General features: G+C 39.0%; 1 long non-coding RNA gene across 1 annotated transcript in view; it reads left to right on the plus strand.

The window, feature by feature from the left end:
- Positions 1 to 18,458, plus strand: part of LOC144988185 (uncharacterized) — a 40,851-nt gene extending 22,393 nt beyond the window's left edge. Inside the window, exon 3 of the long non-coding RNA XR_013652018.1 lies at positions 17,905 to 18,458. This is a non-coding gene — a long non-coding RNA (uncharacterized LOC144988185). The remainder of the gene's footprint in view (positions 1 to 17,904) is intronic.
- The last annotated feature ends 2,954 nt before the right edge of the window (positions 18,459 to 21,412 follow it).

Consider the following 21,412-nt stretch of genomic DNA (forward strand, 5'->3'; position numbering starts at 1 on the left):
TCATGCTTGGCGGTATGATCTAATCAGCAGATTTTCTTGGCGTAATTAATGTCAGCGACCTCCGGAAAATCGATAGGAGAAATCTCCTAATGACAAAGCCCCGCCACCAACTTTAATGACCATCATCAGTCATTCTTTATCTGTTGATCTGTCATTTATCCATGATCCAGTTCATATCACCGGTCAAATAATCCCCAGGCAAAGCAGCATTAAAGCCGTCCAGAATGAGGAAACATGCAACACGTGCTACAAAGGACTTGCAATTATTTTTAACTGGCATTTGCCCACCACCATTGTTGGACCGCCATTGGTGTCTTTTCATATCAGAGTATAATTAAATGTTCACAAGTGCACATTTGGCAGAGCAGCTGTGAAAAAAAGGCCCACGGGCGAGCTTAGAGACACCTCATTATCGTCCGGACAAGAGGACGCCAAGAGCCAGACTTATTACTGCCAGTAAAAGAGAAGAAGCCGTTTATTAGATGATGGCTACTTTTACTTGAAGCTGCCAGGGATCAACAAAACTCGCCGCTTGTTCTGGTGATGCCGGGCCTTTGACATCTCAATTCATCACTCGCCTCGCTGCTATTGATGCTAAGAGGCTTCTATTAGAGCAGGGCGGCTGGAGTGGACGTGGAGGTTTGACATGAAAGAAGAGGGTGTTGGCTAATGTGGCGATAAAAGAAAAATGTAATTTGTTTTAAAAGCCATGCATAGTCTCCGTGTCTCACTGCTTAGTTTCATCCCATTCAATAATGCAACCCAGGAGTTAAAAGAAGAAAGTGAATCGAATGACTGAATTTATACATTTATGAAATTTTAAGGACCCATTTTAATAAAAATTGTGTTTTCGGCGTGTTTTTTTGCTCATTTTTCTCATGATGGTGGACATAAATGAAGAAAATTAAGATTGAAACACATTTTCTGACTGTTTTTTTTTATTTAAGTGTGAAACAGGAGTGAGAGAAAAAGATGTGTAATCGGTGGGCCACAAGCCCCCTGCTCCGCTCCATTCTGATTCATGAACGTCTTTGTTTTCCTCATCCGAGCTGGAATCTGGATCAAAACTGTGCGGCTGGACAGCTGCAATTTAGATCCCCATTTTTGTTGCAGCACGAGGTGTAAGGGGCTGCAAAGAAAGTACCCAAAGGGATGATGGGAAATGAGGAATGTCCTAGAAAACGACAGGTTTCTTAATTATGGCTACAAACGGCACAATAGTAGTTAACGCCCTAAACAGTACACCTAGGGTCCAAGCAGACCCCAGCACTACATTGTTTGCATTTTTTTGAGGCGTATGTAAATATTTTTCTCTGGTATTTTAGGTAGTTTTTACACATTAAGTTGTCATCCTGCTTACCAAGTACTATTGCTCCCCTATGTTTCATAATTATTTTATGAACTCCAAACTGCTAAATAACCTGATATTTCAGGATGTTGTATTTCTCACTTCAGTCAACTTTTCAGTTTTTTTCTCAGACATGAATTTTATCATTAATGTACTGATTGCTAGTTGATAGATTTCCTTCCCATGTGTTTGTTTTGTTCAGGTTCTAAATGAAACATGGCTGGAAACAAAGCAAGATATTCTGCAATTCAGGCTTTAGAGAGAATCCTTGAAAGTGACTCGAAACCTTAACATTTTGACAATTCTGATGATGAAGATGACAATGATTATATACCTGGTTCTGAACATCATGTGTCTGGTTCAGACTTGGAGGGAAGTGATGTTGATGCTAAAGACCAGGTTGAAGAGCAGAATGTAGGCAGGACAGGTCTTCGACAACAGACGGTAAATATTGTACCAGTGAGAGATGAAGAGCACAGGGAGAATAGAGAAAGAACCTCAAATGATTCACAGCAAAAAAAGCAAAGCTTGGAACAGGAACCCACCAGCAATCTACAGAGATTATACACCACCAGGTCAGTGTAACAGCAGGGGGAAGAGTTGACAACATCAAAAATGCCTTTGGGTTATACCCGACTGATGAAATCTTAGACATTATCATGAGGGAGACAAACAGAGAAGCTAGTTGCGTATTTTCTGAGTGAAAGGCTGCACATCCTGACCAAGTGAAGACTTGGGGACCTCTCAATCAGACTGAAAATTGTGCGCCTGGATGACTTTTTCCCTTTTAATTTCATAAATCGGATAACCGCAGTTTTATTCTGATGTTGGAAAAACATCCTTAGAAAGTTTTTTTTGTTGAAATTCCCTCAAAAAATTTAAAAAAGTGTATTATTATCATTATTTTTTATTTACTTGCTATCTTGAAATAAAACTACAAAAACTGTTTATGATGATTTTTTTGCTTTCTGCTATCAACAAATTAAAACAATTTTGAACCAACCTTGCAATCGATGACAGCAACAAAGCTCACAATAAAGTGTTGGGGTCTATATGGACCCCACGTGCACAGATTCGTCAGTCTTGGCACGTGTACGGATGAGGGTTAAAAGACCACTGGGAAAACTTTGAAAATAGGTCTAAAGATGATTGAGTGGATTTTAAATGTTTCAACAAAGCTGTTTTCTAATCTTAGATTAAAACAACAGTGATAGTTAAACATTATTTTTGAACAAATATGCTTTAAAATGATCTTTAATTTCAGTTATGGCGCTGAAAATCCACTCATAAAGGTCTTAAAATCGAATGCAGATATATAGAAAAATAACACATAAGGTTAAACATATAAACGTACTACATTAAATGACTTTGACTAGGAATCTCTCCACAAATAACATTCAGATAAGATTAAGTGTATAAAGTTTGCCCATTTTTCACCTGCAGAAACTCTGCATTCACCCGCAAATATGGTTGAGACTAAAGCTTTAGGCTCGCACAGCCCAGAACTCCAACGTTTCTGAAACCTTATCTTTAAAAGGATTTAAAAAGGTCAGAGGCAGAAGTAAGACCTTACATGTTCTGCACAAAAGCCACTTTTTAGAAAGTGGCCCAAATGAAGAAGGAGAAAAACACTTTCAAAGGAAAAGAGGAGGAGCTCTTGACATACAGTTCCAGAGAAAATGTCAGACATCTAACCGGAATAATTTACTGACTTTACTTGATTATAGAGTAAAAAATATGGGAAAATGTTCAGCAAACATAATCTTCTTTGTGACATTTAATAATTATACTATTTCTTTTTTTGGATCGTACAACAAAATGTTTCAGAAACTCATTTTTGGAGCAGAGCTGGCGAAAACGTTCTGACAACATAGTATGCAAAAAACAAAACAGAATTTTACAGTTACCCTGCAATAAGAATAATGACAACTTTGTGGAATAGATTTTTAAAAAAACTGCAAAAAAAAAGGAAGTAAAGGAAACAAAACTGCACACTGTCTCACTCTAAAGTTGGTCAAAATAAAAATAATTAAACGCAGAAAACTAAAAATTGTACTAATGTGTTGGAGAATTGTCAGGCTGACTGTGGCCCTGGTTCAAATCCCAGCTGGGACCGTTTTGTGTGAAGTTTGCGTGTTTTCCCCGGATGCTCCAGCTTCTTCACGCAGTCCCAAAACCTGCTTCAGAGGTCAACTGGGGACTCTAAAGTGTCCCCAGATAGGTGTGTGTGTGTGTGTGGGAGTATTGTGTGGACTGTAAAGGACTGGCAACCTGTCCAGGGTGTCCCCCGCCTACGCCTGACAGCAGCCAGGACGGGCTCCGGCGACCTCGTGACCCTGAAAGGGATCCAGCCGGTTAAAAAACATCATTTATATATATTTAGAAATGTCAACACAAAGATCTTTCTGCGACGTCTTCCAGCTGCATCAACACAGAAAACCCAAAACACTGAGGCAGAAATAACTGCTGCCAGAATAACCGTGATTAATCCTTTAAATTATCTATCAGTGATTCAACAGCTAGAATAATAGCTGGTTGCAGCTCCACGCTGAGGCTGAAACCAGCTGTTAAATCAACCGCTGTAAACGTCATACAAACATGCAAACTCTTTAAAAAACAGCTGGACAGGACATGGGGGCGTATTTTCTTTAAATAGCTTTTTTCATAATTCTTTTTATATTCTGTGTTTTACTGTGAAGCACTTTGTGATTTTTATCTTGAAGGGTGCTTTACAAATAAAGTTTAGTATTATTATTATTAAATTTCCTCTCCTCCAAACAGAAGCAAGCTCTGGGTTTTATCAGCAGAACACCTCCCAGAGGAAAAATAATTTCAAGGTCTATTTGCTATATGAAGAGTCAATGATGCGTTCTAATTTAAAAGTCCTCCTACAATGTTTTTCTGCGCACTTGAGAGAAAATCTTTGATAATCCAGGTGCGATGGGAAAACAGGCTGAGCTAAAAACAGTTTCGCACACAGTTCTCCTTCTATTAAAGATAATTAGTAAATGTACTTCCCTCATTTAAAGGGGTCAGAGACGCTGTTTGTTTATAGACAGAAGAAACTGCAGGTTTTCCTTCAATTTACTCCGCTGCTTCAAAAAATAAATCAACAGCATTCATAGAAATAAAACACAACGGCTTGCATTTGTAATTTATGGGGGCTTTTAAACTCCTATCAAAGGCTTCATTTGATTAAAACTGTATTTTACAAACATGACAGCGGCTCGTGTCAGTGGCCACATGCATGCCAACATTTGGGATGACACGCAGCTGCTGCATTAATGCATGTTGCGTTCAGGTTCCAGCATCTGTGGAAGCATCATTAACGCTGCAGCTTAGAGCAACATATGCTGAGCCAGACCATGCAAAGCAGCTACTGCACACATTACAGCAGCCGTTGTTGTGGAAGAGCGCACCTCTTTTTCAGGATGACACTGGAAAACAAAGCAAAAGTGTTTGTTTGTATTTGTTTCATCTACATAAAAAAAGCTGCTTTCTCTTTCCAAATCATCACTTTATCTCCATTGTTGCATAGATCACACATCTTTAAAGTCTCCCATCTGATACATTTTTTTGCAGATTTTATCCAAAATTCAAAAATCTGTGTCATTTTCTAGGACATACCTTCTGCAGAGCGGCAGGAGTTCATTAGACATTCACCCTTAAAATGTTATTTTAGGCTTAATTTTCCTTATCTATGCCCTCCATTATCAGAAAAATGCCACCAGAACATGTTAAAACAATTTTCATTGGAGTGGGTCTTCAAATGCAAATACAAAGCAAAAATTACAAATTCTAATTATACCATGGTGGCCTTTTCTAATTTTGTGGATTTTCTTTAAACTCTGTAGAAAATATTAGCCAAATTTGAAAATCACACAAAACAGGTTTTAGGTTCACAGTTTGGTCTTTGATAACAAACAATATTTAGTGATGCATCATTTTATTGTAATATCTGATCAAATTTAACTAAAAAGAAAAATGCATCCAAAATCCCATATGCAATGATGTACTTCTTCTAAATATGTTTTTCTCTTTAATCCTGGGAAAACATAGACAGGGAAGCTGCAGTTCTGAGGTGCAGTTTATCCTCTAAAACAAGAGCTCAAAGCATGCTATGTATAGATACCAGCAGGCTATTTGTAGTGCTGTGCCACACTGATGCATCAATCCGTCTTGCTGAAAAATACCTACTGCCAGAGGACTGAGATGCAGTGACAAACAGCAATGTGGATCCCTGGTTTTGCCTGTTCCTGGGTGCACTGTACCAAAAATCCTCCTTTTGTTAACAGAAAACTTTGTTTGGCAGGAACACCTCTATTTGTCACAGAAAACTCGGTGAGTGAGGGAACGAGTGACTGAGCGTCAGGCGACCCGGTGAACTAAAGCCTAAAACGTTGTCAGAGATAAATCTGGATTGTGTTGCTCAATACAGCATATGCCTTAATGTACGTGAGGGTTGTAGTGAGGCAGACCTGGATGCTGACTCGCTCAGGTAGCAGATGCATGAGGGGAGAAGCATCTGAGCCAAACACATTGCTATGCCAGAAGCAGAGATCCAAACAACGGAGCAGAGCTCCACACAGACCAACTGACCAATGCAAGGTATGACAATGCCTGCAAAACAAATGTTGAAAGCGGATGAATATTGAAGTATTTGCATTAGAGCCGATGAAAATGCATCGGTAAAACAGCTTCCTTGTGCCAGAGATAAGCTGCATTACTGCTGTTGATGATGTACACATTGTAGTTACTTTAGCCCGCACACTGCTGCTGCAAAGGCCAAGTTTCCCAGGTTGGGATCAATAAAGTATCTTTATCTTATACATAAGATTCTTTAGCATATTAGGCTAAAAATACTACACTCTAGTAATTAATAAATTCAAGTACACAAACAGCTAGCTGCTGTCGCCTGGTGTTTGTTTTATTTTTCACTCTGAAGACAGCTAACCCAGTTATCCAAACCTCACTAGTGAAATGTTGCAGAACATCTTTAAATCATATTATTCCTATTTTGAAGATGTTATCGACTTAAAAAACTGCCTGAAACTGCAGGCATACTTTAGGTATTGAACTCCTTCTGACCAACCAGATGTGACTCCGCCCTTTTCCTTGTCCTTTAGCCTGTAAACACTAAACAGATTACAGCCGATGCCCTCTGTTGTTAGACAGATAATACCATTACAACAGGGGGACATTTAAATTTATATAAACCCCTTTTGTATTTCAGGCTAAACTTTATACTAACAAATAAATGCATAGACAGATTCAAAGTGGTTTTAATGATTTCAGAATCTTTGGTTGTCTTCATACTGGATGATATTTCCCTCTTTTACATAAGATTTTTTATAATAGAAAAAACTTTTTTTGATTTTTTGTGAAATCTACATTTTTTTTTAAATAAACAAAACCAGAGATGACATTTTGAGATATCAGTTGGAATAAATCCTAGGGACACGTAAGCGGAGGTGCGTCAGTTTTTTCCGCATCAGTTTGACTTTTTCTTTGCTTTTAAATGAGTACATTTTCATTTTATCTATACACATCTGATCCTACAAAAGAAACGGTTTGGATGTTTGTGTTTTTTGCAGTAAAAAAGACACATTTTATCATCAGAATTTGAGGTTTGAAAGCCTACAGAATCCTGGACTGCTTGTTTCAGTGTGTTCCTTTAAATGTAACACATATGAGAAGAAGTTTTCCTCTTCGTTCATGTAGTTAAAACAGAACTTTATTTTGAAAACCGGCCCAGTTCATGGATGACACACATATAAAAAGTTCTACTTTATACCTTGTATCTGGATGTTTTTGTGCTAAAAAGTTGCTGATAGTTGCAAAAACCATAAAATAAAACTCTTGTAAAATGTCTGATTAATGTAAAGCTAAAGCAGGCTACCATGTTATATTGGGCATGAAACCTGAAGCTTGCACTGCCCAGGTGTGTGCTAAAACTGCAGGTGTTCAAGTATCAACAGTGGAGCAATTAATCCCTGTATGCTGTGGTTCTGCCAAGTGACGGTCTGTGGATTGTTTTCTCTTTACCAAAAAAGCGATGTTGCAGCTGCTGCCCTGCTTTTTTGTTTGCAGGTACAGAATTGCAGAATGTCCTTTGTGTCCTAATTGTGCGGTCAGACATAATCAGTTTGCAATCAAAACATAAATTAGACTGGCAGACCACTGATTTTTGGAATTTTCATTTGCCAACTTGTGATCTTTTTCTTGTTTAAGGCAACGCCGAATGTCGGAAACATGCTTGACACATTTGTGACTGATGAAAAGGGGAAAACTGTGTTGTTTTGTCAGTTATCTTCAACTGTTTCTGCAATAAATGTAATCCCAGTGGATTGTGAAGCAAAGAAAAGCAGCTTCATTCTGATATGTGAGGAGGAGGAGCTTTTAGAAGAAAAATAACCTGTATAAAAGACTTAAATACTAGGGGTGTAATATTAGTTTTAGCAAGTATTTGATTCATATTATGTGGTTGCTGATCTGGATTCACTGACCTAAAATGGATCCCGGACATCTTTAGCCAAAACTTCAACCAGTGTGAGAGAAATACCTGGTATTGAACAGTGCAGGTGAAGTTTTCCAGATTCCTTCTATTTATTCAAGATAATCAAGTGAAAATGAAATAAGTGTCCAAACAAACAGGGAAACTAGAATGAATGTCAAATCCTTTCACATTTTAGTTTCCTAAAGTTCAGCCCACTGTTGTTTTGACACATCCAACTCCAAAGGGAACATTATTAGAACATTCTAGCACACTGTATGGTCACATGTCTTTGCTAAATTCAAAGTGTTTCCCCACATTGGACTGGAATGATGGACTGATCAGTTTTTTCTGCCATCACATGTTTTGTCCGTTGGGATGCACCTGGTTGTTTTTCTGTTCTAGTAAAATAAACCTATAGCATCCAAATGTTATTCCCCAATATTGATTAGGGATTTGTTTAGTTTAAAATGGATTTTAAAACGGTGTTGGTCGATCTGATTCCATTACTAACTCACCTCAGCCAAATCGGTCAGTCTGGATCATAGAAATAGAAATCAATTAATTGTTACACCCCTATTGAATACCTTTTGTTTCACAAAAAGTCTTGAAATGATGCTTTTTGTATAAATCAGACAATAAGGTTTGATCCTGATGCAAAGTACAGCCAAATTCTCTTTAGCATCTAATCCTCCAAACAGGCTTTTGTTGTGACTGGAAAGATTTTAATACAAAAGAATGTGAAACTGAACGAATCAGAGTTTAAAGAAGGCTACTTTAATAAAAAAAAAATACATTAAATAGATAAATTTAGTGTCAGCCCCACAGTGAGGAAGCTGTGAACTTGCCACAAATACTGTTTACAAAATTGCCCTGGTGTTTTATTTTGTACTCAGTACCCAACTTCCTGTCCCTGCACCAGCTGCTATGTGTTGAATTGATGCGCCGTTTTCAGACGTCTGGAAAAGTAAAAGAAAGCGACTATTCTGATGTAATTTTCTAAATGTGTGCAGCCGTTCCTGAGCTGCTATGATTGCCGCACGGACCCGCATAAAAGGTTAAAGTTATGATTACTGTTACGGTTAAAGTTAAGTACACCAAATGGTTCTCGAGCTCGGCTGTGTCTGCAGCTCACAGGGATGAGTCAACTGCTGAGAATAAATGCCACACATGTGTGTGACAGGTAATAAGGCTTTAACATGAAATACGTGTGACCAGTAACGACATTCAGCCTCGGACGAACTTAAAATATGTGCGGGCAATACAGCAATGCACATTTAGGCTGCACGTATTACATGTGAATGAAATCAGCCAGAGTAAACAGTGACTCCTCAACTAATGTAGCGCGTTTTTTCTGTTTTATTAACCAAAATATATATTTAGACCAGAACTCATAAGTTCAAGTTGCTTCACTGTTCACAGTCTCTTCAGTTCTCCGTTAGGTGGCAGCTTCTCTTGCTGTCCCCGGCTGTCCTTAACTCTCTCTCTTTTTCTCTGGCGGATCTGAGTCTTTTGGGGAGCAGCAAAGACAGAAGCAGCAACCCTTGTATTACAAGAACATGGGTTCGATAGAATACCGGGAGGTTTTGTAGCCACATTTCTTTTCTTGTAACTAACAGACATGTATTAATTTTACTTCAAAAATAGAGAGGGCACGTTTTATTGCAAGGCAAAAAGGGCTCCACCCCACCTAGGGCCCTGTGTGTGCCTGTTAATAAATACCTTCAAAGTTTTAGCACAAGAATGAACCAAAACCCTTAAATGTCAGTCAGACGCCGTTATATTAAATAAAAGTACCAAGATAACCTGACCCTCTTTTAAAGCTGTCCACTTGGAATGGATGAGCAAGCAGAAGATTGTTACCATGGCAACCGTCCAGCAGAACAACACCTTTAGATAGGGAAAATGTCAGTCACATAAAAGTCAGATACAGTTACATTGTCGTCAGCTTAGCCCTCCTCCTGAGCCTCACTGAGGGAATGTATTAATCGTCTTTTGTTTTCTTTCACAGATTAATTCATTTTCCAAAGGTAGAAATAATTTATTCTGTTTGTATTGTAAATGTGCCTGCAGCTTCAGAAACCACAGGAAGGGAGCTGCGTGGGCTTTTGTTTTAAACCCAAATTCATTACCTGAGCATTTGTGTTGGCTCCTCACTAATCAAAACACAGGAATGAGGTTGCTCAAAGGACGACGTGTCACTCTTTAGGTTTTACTAGAAAACAAAAGGAACGATCTGCATGTTTCCAATAACCAGTGTTAAAACAGAAACTGTGAAGACGAACCACGGCCAAGAAAAAAATCTTCCTCAGAGTACAGGAAGCAGCTGTGAGGCAACAAAGACTCTGTTTGCACAGCTCTTCAGCAATCAGGAAGTTGAGAAGAGGAGGGCACAGGAAGGAAAACCGTGATTTGATCAATCAGCCGGAGTACGCCGCGTGATGAATATGCAGCGGAACATGGCGCACTTTTCACAAGAGCGATGATGGAAGGAGGTTTAATTAGAATTTGGAGGACCTGAATTCAACCACACACACAGTATCCATAACAGGAAGCAGGAAGTCTCAGCAGAATCCCCAGAAAGTGATGACGTGGCTCAAGAAACCAGAGTCAGATGCATGAGATAAAAGACAATTGCTAAAATGCATTTGATGTAAAAAAAACAAAAAGGAACTCTTGTCTAAATTATGATCACTGCAAATCTGAAAACTGACTTTTTTTCATGGTAACAAGAAGATTTGAAGGACTAAAAGAGTACAAGATGGTTCAAAAAAGGGAACAGTCTGTCATTAGAGGAGGCAGAGCTTCAGGATACGCTGTTTGGAGACACAGGAAGCAATATTTTCTGATTAAGAGATCTAATTACTGCTTTTAGAAGGTAAAGGGCATCATTTATATTACACAATACATGAACTGCAGAGCCCAACTTCCTCTTAACCACATTAATTCCCTTTTGCCCTGTTGAATTAAAGCTGGCAGTCGGTTTCTGTTTTTTCTTCCTTTTTTTTATTCATGAGCAGAATCTGATTTGTGCTTCAGGCCCTGTTAGTGCTTGCAGCTTGATAAGAGGCTCGTACAGCAATCGGACTGATTGCAGAGCAGTGTCTTGGCTGCCACTGATGCAGAGCCTGTTGTGCACTGATCAGGCTGAGTAGCAAGGTTGTTATGGTGACAGGAACAACTCGAAACTCTGCTCGGCTGAGCTGAAATAAAAAACAGAAGGTACCTGATTTTTAGAGGTAAAACAAGAAAAACATGACAATTTTAAAGAGTGTCATAATATCAGCAGATACCAACAACAGCAGGTTAAATTTATATATAGTTAGAAATTAAAATAAATGTATTTTACACAACAAATATTGTCAGTAGGAATAATGTGATGGATGGAAAATGGATCTGGTGCGGAATGAACCTCTAAAGGTCATAATAAAGATGATCATTTTGATCAATTTTTTAAATAAAATGTATGTTCCTTCATATTTTTGCACTTGCATATATTTTGTTTAAGGTCACAGTGACCTCCTTTAGGGTCCTGTGACTGAATGGTAGGAAAAAGGGGAATTTGATAGATTTTACAGGTAAAGAAGGAGTTTAAACCGTCTGTATGGCGTTATATTTAATGCAGAACGTATGTTAATAGTAAATTGTATTTGTATAGATAATCTTTATGTTCAAAAAAGTTGCAGGAACAAAAGTGACAAAGCTGTCCAGTCAACGAGGACAAGAAGGACATCTTGTGATGAGTCTTTTTGCTTAGATGGAAAAAAGGGCTTGAGGTGCTGGGATTCCTGACTGTTCATGAGAACTGGACCGAGTGAGTGTGATGTCATACATGAAAAATGGTTTACTCCAACAAAATGATGTCAATTTAGTTGCCTTTTTTTGAGTTATAGATGCTGCCATGTTGGAACCAGAAATTGTAAGAAAAACAGTGATTGGTTTACTAATCAGGAGTGAGCTTGTTGGAAGTTCTTCACATAATCTGTCAATCAAACATTTTCAACGTTGGAAGTGGGGCCAAAAGGCACCACCTACTTTTATTGAGGCATCCTATTGGCTGGTTTATAACTTGAATCACCTTAACTACAGAAAACAAGTATAATAAAGAATGAGGATTAGCAAGAAGAGGTTGAAAAAAGGTATGAACAATAGAATGACTGTGTAACAGCTGCTTATTTCTCTTAGGAAGTCTATGGGATTTTGGCTTCTTAGAGCCAGAAGGTACTTCCTGTTTGGAATACCAGGAGGGAGGGGTCACTCAGTCCAGTTATCATACACAGTCTGCAATGTTTTTCCTGAGTTCTGTTGAGAGGTGATAATTGGTTCTGGATGTCATACCAACAATAACCCATGAACTTCAGCTGCAAGAGCTGAACATATTTTTTTTAAATCTGCTGATTTTGGTCCATTTTTTGTACAAGTTATCAAATTTTTAATTCATCGTCAACAAGTCAACCCGTTCCCCGTCCCCCCCCCCCCCAACAAGGCCTCCAGATGGAAACTTTATGGTCGTGTAAATCCCACCAATGCCAACCACAGACTGTTCAGTCAGCTGAAATCTGGAAAAAGGTTCAGAAACATCTGCTGCAGAGCAACCAGATTTAAAAAGATGTCCATCCCCCAGAGACCACTCAGTGCCAAACAATAAAACATATTTTCATAGTTAAAGATGCAAATATGCCGTTGCAAGTAACTGCCTAAAGCTTAATAGCAGAGTTTACCCATGTGGTTGCAAACATGTAAATTTGTCTTTGCAGATTCACTTTGTAAACCACTCAATTAAGAAAATCTGTCCCTTATGGAGCTGAGTGATGACATTTAGGCCAAATCCGAATTCTTCCCCTACACCTACGGCTTTTTCCTATCCCTCCAATTGTCGTGGCATTTGTGGAGATAGGGGTGTCTGAAATAGATTTTTGAATGGGAAAGCCTTGTGGCGGGGGGGTTTGTTCCGCATTGCGCTGTTGCGGAAGAAAACACATTTCTTCATGTGGATAAGCTCTAAAACATAGAAGTCTACATGTAAGTAATGACTTTTTTTTTGTTTTTGCATGAATTTTTTAAGTTATAAAGCTGTTGTTATGCATTTACTGAGCACTGGCAGCTACGCGCTAATGTAGATGACTGGCGACTATTGATGATGTCATCGCGTGAGAGCAATGTCCGGCTTAGAAGACGCTATTTTTCTGTAACCCTTGTGCTATCTTAGATGACCCCATCCTTACATTGACGTGTTCTCCCTACCATGACAAAGGTGGAAAGATTTCATGTAATCCATGGACACCAGTGAAGATCACAAATCATTGAAGAAAAAAGCTTCAGCGCACTGTCTAGTGGGTCTAGATGACCCAACTCCCAATGTTAAAGTGCCTAGGACAGCACAAGGGATAACGGTAGGGGAAGAATTCAGATTCAGCCTTAGTAACAATACTCACTGTTTTTTTTCCTGCAGAAGACTAAAAGACGACATATTCAGTCAAATCTGTTTGGTTTCTCCTCTTTGGGGTGTCAAGACTCCCATTTGTGGCCAAATGTTTATGCTAAGAATGTTTCTTTCGGAGTTTAGGGCTAAAAATGAATAAATGGTTTTCCAAAAAATGAGAACAATTTAAACGCAACTAGACATTTATTTTCCTGCCCAAAGATGCAGAAATGCACTTTCAGTCAGACAACTCTTGCAGTAAGAAATATTTATTTGACATTTTTCCACATTCTTTAAGTTGGCATTCACATATTTTCGTTTGGCATAAGGCTCCGTTCAATTCCATAAAACTTCCATAAAATTCCATAAAATTTCCATAAAACTTTCGGGTAACAAAACCCCCAACACTAAAATCATCCAGAAGAAGAGAAAATGTGAATGTATAATCAGTGTGTAATAAAATGGGGTGTGTTTTCGGCAGCATTCCATTTTCATTTCATTTCCCAGTATGACTGCTATGTGTGACCCGGCACCATTGACCGTTTGGGCCGCCCCCGTTCGAGTACAGCGCCACGAAGGGAACATGCTATCTAGTGGATCTGCTATGTGTGACCCGGCACCATTGACCGTTTGGGCCGCCCCCGTTCCAGTACAGCGCCACTAAGGGAACATGCTAACTAGTGGATCTACTATGTGTGACCCGGCACCATTGACCGTTGGGCCGCCCCCGTTCGAGTACAGCGCCACGAAGGGAACATGCTATCTAGTGGATTTGCTATGTGTGACCCGGCACCATTGACCGTTGGGCCGCCCCCGTTCGAGTACAGCGCCACGAAGGGGACATGCTATCTAGTGGATCTGCTATGTGCGACCCGGCACCATTGACCGTTGGGCCGCCCCGTTCGAGTACAGCGCCACGAAGGGGACATGCTATCTAGTGGATCTGCTATGTGTGACCCGGCACCATTGACCGTAGGGTCGCTCCCGTTCGTGGAAACCACTAGAGGAACATACTATCTGAAAGAGAGAGGGAAAGAAATAAAAGGGGAGCCAACATAAAATTACTTATACCTGATCTTAGAACGTAAGCTCACTTCCGCAAAACGCTGTGCAGAACTATAATTTAAACCGCCAAACAACCCGTATGATACACTAACTTAACATCCAATCCAAAGCTTCCGATGGCGTATGACATGCTTAACAGCCATTATTGGAACTTCTATTAAACCAAGAACAAGTTTGATGGCCATAAACTCTTCCATTTTGGCAACTATATATACACGCACTTAAGTAACATCCATTATTTCGAAGCTCCCAACGACAGTACCACGAACGAGCTTAATAGCCATAATTTTCTCCATTTGGCATACCAATTATAAGCGCTCAAGGAACATCCATATAAATGAGGTTCCATCCCAATATTAAGAACGAGTTCAATGCCCATATATACTATGCTTCATTGGCATACTACGAACAAATGAGCTTAAGAACCAGATTCGAGCTCCTCGCAGACTATGATACAACTTAGAGCAACCTAAATTTTGAGGCTTCCACCTGGCTATAATTTTCTTTTAACATCTATAATCGAAGAATTTACATTCATTCTGCGGTTGACATTGATTAATTAATTCAGTCAGAAGTGTCATTGGAATGCAGAGGAGGTCCAACGCCCCGTCACTTTCAGTGCAGCAATAGGTACGTCGAGCAGTCATCGTTGCAGCACCAGATCAAGGAATGCATGGGTGACATCATTTCCTGGAAACGGAGAAGCTGATCGGGGCGTAGGTGTTCGCAGGCTCAGGATGCGATGCATAGATAAAAACAAAGCAGTATTAGTCTTGACAAGAATATATAAATAACCCAAAAACTGATCAGTTTCAAAATGATTGAGATAAATTAAATAACAGTGCTTTTAAAAAACAAATCTGAGAAAGTGAAATTTAGTAGATAGTAAAGGTAAAGACCCATTGTGGATTTATCGCACCCTAGAAACCACCATAATTACAAATTCAAACAGTGAAATGATAGTGAAATATATGACCTGCACGAAATCTTAACACCAATTTTTTATATATTCCAATGATGAGAAAAGTAACCTTTGACAGTTTCAGAGGGACGCACCTTCAGGAAGCCATCGAGGAGTAGTAGATGGGAAGAGTAGCCAAGGAGATTTGTAGATGAGGAAGGTCAACATCCCACGTGGCAAAGGATTACAGCTCGGCTGGATTTGATGCCTTGTATTTGATATAAGTGGTTCTCAAATTTTTTAATTAGCCAAGGGCGACTGGATACTGCAAAAGAGAACTTGAGAGCCATGAGGGATCATAGGTCCGAAGGACGGGGGAACACAGCAAGACGCCGAAAGAGACGGAGACCCGCGGCCTCGGAGACCGGCGAAGAATGAGCGCTGAAGGTAAGAAAGAATGAACAACTGCACACCTGGCTTAAATAGGACGCTGAGCAGGTGAGTTAATTAACTGAACCGCCCTGGGGTATTTACCTGAAAAGACTGCTTCGAGTATCTGCCCGAAATACGATAAATCGTCATTTCACAAATCATTTTGGTCTAATTTCTGTTTTTATGTGTTAACCTGTCAGTCAAAAGTTTCAATTAATTAAAAATATTCATAATTGGACCTGAAAACGGTCCTCCTTACTTTTTTTCTTGACCATTTCTTTAAATGATGATGATTTTATCATGAGAAAATTTTATCTTTCCCGCTCTGAGACTTTGAGATGTCTTTTGTTGTAAGTCCCTTTATTTTGTGGTTACTGCAGGCCGTAACAAATGCTGTACAGCTTTCACCAACAACAGAAGCGCTCCTCAAAAGTTGGATTTATTAGTGGAGCTGTGCTCCTCAGACCCTCTCCCTTTTATTTCTCTAAAACGCCAGACATAAGATTGAATGACAGAAACCAGGACCAACAAACATCTTCACTTAACTCCTGACATTATCGGAACCCAAACAGTCCCCTACAATACTTTATTTTTTTCTACAACCCAGAGCAAAACAAAGCGGTTTGTCAGAGAAAATTTCGAACACCAGACGAACTGATTGATTTCTATGTGATCATTTTAATCGTGGTTGAACTCAGGTGGAGATTGTGCTGATGTTTTCGGTCATAAACAACGTACAAATCAGTCACCGTCATTTGAAGAGAGGGTTGGCCCGACTGCAGCTGCGCAGGCGGTTGCTGTCAGTATCATCAGTAAAGAATGATGCACGAAAGGGGCAGGATGGAATGACTGCATGCCACTCGGGACTTGGGCTTTTATAATAACAAAAAAAACTTGTTTTCTCTTGATAGAAAAATCTTCTCATCATCACAAGAAGATGGGCAAAAAATAGTAGGGTAGCCCGTTTTCAGCTTCTGTTGCCATGTTTTTCCACGTTTAAATAAATTGATTGAACTCAAATGTGAAGGTGAAAATATCCTGAAATCAGTAATACTGACATTTCTTTGGACCTGTAAATAAATCCCTTTTGTGAAGAGAAAAGACATATGGCGGATTTTGACCTCCAGCTCAAAGGAAAAAATTCAGTTGTTACTAGTTTCAGAATTCCAAGAAACAGCTAACCCACATGGTAAAGTTAAACTGATTGACCCAACCAGACCAAAAAGTTCCTATTCTTTCTAATTAAGTCCTAGCTTTATTGATTTTCCCATAATTTAAATAAAACAGTAAACATGTGTTATTTTTCAAGCATAAAAGAGCATCACTTCCGTATTAATCAATAAATAAACAAATTGCAATGCAGGATTTATTAGAGGGTCAAGACATCACAAGTTATTTTACTATGGATATTTATATATTTAGTCGATATTTATCATTTATTTGGTTTTCAGTAAAGGTGGACCTGTGGAAAAAGTTTAAAATGGGTTTAACCTGAGAAAAGAGAAACTGCTTGGAGGTAAAAAGATTACAAAATCTTTTTAAAAATGGGTTTTGGAAAAAACAAAAAACAAATCCAGTAGCGTAAAAGAATCCTCTGTTATTTGCCTGTTAACTACAGTACAAAAACAGTATGGCAACATCTTAAATCATCCGGTCCTGAAATAATAATCGGCTCAACTTATTTTCTGTGTTTTGTGGGGTCTTTGCTGGAATGGTGGAAACAAAGCCCGGAGTCTCTGCTATATACACTGACAGAAGTCATGTATTATAAAACAAGCAAACACAAACTTCTCTGTGTTTTCCATCGAATAGATTACAGTGCTGACGAGGGCAACAGCAAGAAGACCTAGCTTTCTAAAAATATACACAACCATCAAGATGGTTATCGCATCTAAACATTGTTTTTCAATGCAATTTTACAGGTGAAGCATTGACTGGATTTGTTAGGTTGGCAAGACTGCATCTTGTAAATATAACAAAACAATTAGACCTTTCCACTTTTATGTTGTAGATGCTGGCAGGTGAGAAGTATTGAACGGAGAAAATAATCAATTGTTGGATGGATACAAACAGAACTAACATAACAAATTTCTGTTTATTTTTCTGTTTATTTTAAAAATATTTCATAAAGTAGAAAGTACTGACTGCGCCTTTCTCATCCATCCGTCCACTTCATTTGGGAGAGACCCACAGTTGAATTGATTTTCTCCACCCCTCCCCTTTTTCTGTACACACCTTTTCAGGTGCCCATGGCGACAGGAGCACTGACAGGCTGAGGAGCGTGTCCAGCTGCAGGAGGCGCCAATCCGCTGCTTTTAGACTGTTGCCTGCCGTGATATAACAGATACTAGAAAACTTAAGTAGCACTGAGCCGGCACCCCCTTTGAATTGGCGCCCCGGGCAACCGCCCAAACTGCCCGCACCTAAAACCGCTACTGCATCTAAGTGAGGATCATCTGCATAGATGTTTACCATAAGTACACATCTTAAAAAACATTCTTCACAAACCTGTGACTTATTTTGCAGAAAGTGTGTGCATCACTTTGATACAGCCAATGATTTGAATTCGTTGACAGGTGAGTGTGACGTCACCCACAGAAAACGGCATTCTTCCAGCTCCAGCCAAATTAAGGCCATTCAGTTGTCATTTATTCACGATACAAACACTGCCACGTTGGAGCCAGATGTCGTCAGTAAGCGGTGATTATTCCGAGCCAACATTTCTGTGGCAACCATTCTTGTAAAATCAGGAGTGAGCTCGCTGGAAGTCCACACCCCTACCACTTCAAAGTAAAAACCTGTGTGACATTTGAACGTTTATTGTACCACATACTTTTATTGAGGCATCTGATTGGCCAGTTTAAAAATAGAACAACTTGTAGTACAGAAAGAGTGGCATAAATTTTTTTGACTTAGCAAGAACATGTTAAAGTCCTACTCAGATCATCTGTTGATTTCTTCCTAAAGTTTCCAAGTGGTCTTTATGATTATGACAATTTTAGCTAAAATCAGAAAACCCTTAATGTGGGCCTAAATGTCTTTATATATGACAATAGAAGTCCATGGGATTTTGGCTTCTTGGAGCCCGGGGGTATTTTCAGTTTGGGTCGCCACGGGGGAGGGGTCACTTAGTCCAATTCTCATTTACAGTCAATGTTTTAATTCAAGAAATTAGAGAACAAAAAACAACTGACGGAGATCTTAGCATCTCATTATTGTTAATTGATCTTTTTATTCTTTTTTAAGCATGAGGTTGATTAATTCACAATGTTGTTGTGTGACTACGGTTCAGGTGGCCTGTTTCTCCCACATGCAGATTAGTAAAATCAGTTGTGTAGTCTGTATTCTCTCTGTACTGAAAGTATGAGTCACGGATGCATGAGCATCTGAGAGCTGAACCAGCAGATGCGGTTCCTCAGACAGCCCAAACAGGCCGGGTAGAACACCCACGTTAACATAAGGGGGTTCGACCTTTTTGTCAATGGGAAAGGGAGAAGCATCCTATGTGGTTTCTGCAGACGTTTGGGTGGGGAATGGTCAGATGAGGCATCGCCCTCGGGTCTCTCTCACGATGTATGCAGGAAGAGGAAGCAGGACTTCAGTACTTACGTTTAATAACAAAGTTTGATCACAGTTTGATTGAATTTAGACATCAGACAAGAAAACCAAGAAAGAAATCCAAAAAAAAACATTTTTCCCTGAAACTAATCAGAAGCTAGCTTTTTCAGTGTATGATCTAATAAATCGCAAGAATTTATCAAAGTTCTCAAAAACAATACTATACGTTTTGAGAGCAGATAGAAGGAGCATCCCTTTTTTTTGGATCAAAACAATTGCAGTAAAATCCTTTTTTGAGATCCAGCTGTGGTTTCACAGATATTCCATTCCTCCTTCTGATGGCACAGAAACCTCTGCAACAAACCTATTTGGAACGAAAGTGCTTTGACTGACAGACCATTTGCTGGCTGTTGTTTTTCAGTCGTCTCTATCTCAGGCTGTGATTGCTAAAACGTTTGTCAGGTCTGATCAGATTCAGCTTCTCTTCTGGTAAACATCACGTGGAAAGGCTGCACTAATCATTGCGGGGAGAAGCCGAACACCAAGGGTCCATCTCTTCATTGAAGATCCTTTTCAGTGTTTTGACACCAAAGAAAGACATTTTTTTTATCATTACAAGATATTTGTTGGTGTTATGGCACAGAAGCCACTCGTGGTTCAAAAACAGACGTCTACCTCACCTGCGACCTTCAAAGCTTTAAGAGCCATTTGAGTTGATTATATATTACAGGCCTGCACAGTAAATCGCAAATGTATTGTTATCGGGATATCAAATCACAAAAGTTTGCAAAGATTGCAATAAATAGTATCCTAAAATGTCCTTAAACAATCTTAAGGCAGCTTAAAGTTTTTAGCAGATAAAATAAATCCCTGTATGTATTTGACCAACTGGATGGAGCCCTTTCTTGTTTGATGCTCACCTCCTATGTAGACGAGGGTCATTTGGAGTTTAATTTAAGTTATGTTGACTCTTTTAAATTAGAATTTAAACTAAACTGTTTCCGTGGAAATCATGTTTTTGGTTGTTTTGCTATTTGTTCATGTATCTTAAGTTATTTCGCCATGTCAATATTGATCATTACTATAGCAAATCGCGAGTTTTCCTCTTTTTAATATACTAACTACGACCCGATAGGAGCTACAAAGTCTTACTTCACCCCTTTGGAAAGAAAAGGCTCTGATTTTATATTGATGTTATTGTCACTTTTATGATACATATAAGTGAAGTATTGTTTTTCTGCATAAACAAAACCTAAAGACAAAGTAGCCTTTTTTGAAAAACAAAATAGATTTTGACAGACATGATTTCCCTTCAAAATAAAAGACAACCAGCAGCATATAGGATCATCTTAATGCAGACACTGTAGTAGTAGGTATTTTCATGTGAGCAGTGAAACAAATATATCCACAATTTGTTTAACCGTTATCGATGCATCTCAGTCAGAAATGGGTAAATCCGAACTAAGAGGAAGCCTGCACTCATTTACCATCAATCCTTTTTAGTACCAGCTCAGTGGCCTTGTAGTAGAGTGTCCACCACAAGACACTTTAAGGTTATGAGTTCAAGTCCAGGCCAAGACATACCAAAGACTAAAATTTTAGTAGTTTGACACTCTACATATAAAGGGTAGAGTGTCAAACCGCTAAATGGTTCCCGAACTCATCTCTCCCCAGAAAACAAATTTCACGCATCTACGTGCATCTAATTTTACTTTAGGTTAGCTAGCTTATAGCCCTTTACACCTCCATCCTATCATGGTGGTCAAACAAGAAAAATAAAGATGTACATGTCTACGAGTGGATGCATCAGAGTGGGAAGCTTTTGGCATGCCATCGATTTTCTACATCACCATACGATCTTTTTTGAACAACATGTTAATGTCTGCTCCTGATTAACAACAATTTCAGTAAAGAAATACTCAATTATGCAATTGTAAGCCTCGTTTTCTTAATTTATGTCCTCCAATTTATGTCCTCCATCATTAGCAAATGCTAGAAGACCATGTTGTAAACACCAAAACCTCTATTTTCATTGAAGTGGGTGTAAAACAAAAAGAGGACACAAGTACAACGTAGTGTCATGTTTTTTAGTAACGGCAGCCGATGGATGCCAGTTAAACCCAAACGAAAGATTATGTTGTGTTGTTCTGTAGAATGTAGTGTAAAGTTGGACCGCCCTCAAAGCTTAACCCA

This window comes from Oryzias latipes, chromosome 20 (genome assembly GCF_053564925.1).
Source record: "Oryzias latipes strain Hd-rR chromosome 20, Olatipes_Hd-rR_3.1".
Lineage (NCBI taxonomy): Eukaryota > Metazoa > Chordata > Actinopteri > Beloniformes > Adrianichthyidae > Oryzias > Oryzias latipes.